A 2,607-nucleotide genomic window follows, 5' to 3' on the forward strand; every position below is an offset into this window, starting at 1 on the left:
TAGGCTGAATGTGCTCTATGAAATGTTGGTACAAAGGGCGGTGGTTTAAGGATGACCACTAACACTGGAACGCTTACTGCAGTTCCCGGAACTCTTCCAAAACTGGCAAGAAACTGAAGTCTTCTACTAGAGGAAGTGCTCCTATTGTTTTAAAGAGGGAAACCTTCAACCATGAAAGGGAGGTCTCACCCCGTATAAAAGGGATAACTTCAACCTGAAAAGGGAAGTCTTAACCTGTGATGGTTTAAGGATGACCAACAACTCTGGAATGCTTAATGCAATTCCTGGAACTCTTCCAAAGCTGGTAAGAAGCTGGAGTCTTCTGCTAGAGGAAGTGTTCTCAATTGTGTTCCTGGAACTCTTCCAAAACTGGCAAGAAGCTGAAGTCTTCTGCTAGAGGAAGTGTCCCAGATTGCCAACTGAAGGCATGTTCAGGGGCATCTTTGTCTCTGGCTACAACTCTGAAACTGGTGTGGCAGGTTGTGGCTCAGGCTCGCTTGATGTGACTTTGAAGCTTGTAGATGACCATCATTTCCCCCCCTGTCAGTTACAAGGTGAGAAGATGGAGAAAACTCAACTGCAAGACTGTTCAATGCTCTGGAACAAGTTCTGACATGCATTTGGAATATCTTCTTGGCTGTTGATGCCCATTGCCAAGAAGCGATCCATCCAAGATGAATCTTTGTTCTTGCAGGACGTTTGTTTCTGAAGCATCTGTGTGAAGAATGGGTGGTTTTATGACAGTGCTTACATGGATGAAGATCAAAACAGTGATCTTTCAAATGGCCAACTTGGTCACAGTGTTGGCATTTCACGATCTGTTGTTGTTGTTGTTGTTGTTGTGGAAGAGGGGCAGAGTCTGGAACAGCTGAAGCTGAACTGTCATGAGGAGCAGGTGAACTGTCATGAATGAATCCAGCACTCTGAAACTGAATGGGCTTTGAGTAGTCTGGAATATGAAAGGAAAAGTCCTTGTCATATCCAAGACCAGTTCTGTGCTTGTTGTGGACAAGTTGTTCCCAAGGTCTGATGATGGGCTTGGGAAGTGCAGACTGAGTTTCTGCATCTACATGTACAACTGCTGATTTTTCTGAATGAACTGTAACATTATTGACTTGCTGCTGATGGGTGGTTGTCTCAATGTTCTAAACAGAAACAGATTCAGAATGATGACTCCACTGTTGTAATTCTTCTTGTTTTAGCTGAGATTCAAGCTGCAAAAAATCGATCTTTTCTTGTGCATTTTGCAAATAAGTTTGAATGTCAAAAAGAGTTTCTTTGTTGACTTTTACCATCCCATCAACAGTGGAATGAATTAGGATATTCAATAACTTTAATGCATCTTTAAGTCTGGCCATTATCTCAATAGATAAACCCTGATATGCAAATGGTTTTTGCCACAATTTCTCCACGGTGGGTGATTTTCGTAAGTTTATTCACTGTACATTGTTTTTAATGATTCCACATGTAGTAACAGTCTCCAAATAAACTTATATTATCCAATAGAAAATTCAGAAATTAAATGCAATGACCATTAAGTGATAGCTACTACATAATGTACTTTTCTCATTTAAAATCTTAATTAAACAACGAACAGATTGGAAGATAGAACCTGATAATTAAATGTCAGAGAACACAAATTAGTAGATATGCAATTATCAGTCCCCAAAATGGCACCTCAACATTGGTTTATGATGTACACTGCCCAGGAAATGGAAGAATAGATTCCCTCTTCACCATAGTCCTTGTATCATCATCAAACCACACTCATTCAACTTTTGAGATAGCATACAGTCCCTTCAATGCAGCTTCAAGGTTTCAAACCATATAACAGTCCACCACAGAGAGCGTATGTAGAAGAACTAAAGAATATAAGAGCCAACAATATTTTTCATTTATTAGATATGCAATACAACCATATTGCATTCATCAACCTCTTTCACTCATCTTTGAATTCAATCAATGCCTACTCGCTCCATGTAGAATCATTCAATATTGAATGCAGAATTCTGGATCACTATGCAACCATTTATCTTGGTTTTCTTCTCACATCAACACCATCCCTTTAACCATTTCATCTTGAATTCATTATTATCTACTAATGATACTGAATACAGACACCACTTCAAACAAATCGAATTCTTAAACTTCTCAATTTGAACCCGAAACCTCGTCAATTCTTAGCCCAATAACATTCTCATCCACACCATCCTGAGAAACCGAATTCTTTTCCATAACACCATTCGCAGAAGTCGAACCGTCTTGCACAAAACCATTCAAATGATTTAAAAAACTGTGCATTGATACTATTCACCTTCTTCAACACTTGCTGGACTCCACATAACTTGTGACTATGTCGCTGCTGTGGATTTTGGCGAACCGAGACCCCGTTCATCAAAAAATAAAACCGCAGAGCTACTATATACCATGCGTAATAATTCTGTATCGGCTTAACTTTTGCTTCTTTAGTGTAGAATGTGCTCGTCACCATTCATATATTCTCAACACGAAACGCATGGACTCTTCTCAACACTCTTACTACTTCAGTCACCATTCATATATTCTCAACTTCTAACAAAATAAGCTAAGAGGCCAAATATCTTTTAT

This window comes from Pinus tabuliformis, chromosome J (assembly GCF_031772625.1).
Source record: "Pinus tabuliformis cultivar Carrire ecotype Pingquan chromosome J, CPIR1, whole genome shotgun sequence".
Classification (NCBI taxonomy): domain Eukaryota; kingdom Viridiplantae; phylum Streptophyta; class Pinopsida; order Pinales; family Pinaceae; genus Pinus; species Pinus tabuliformis.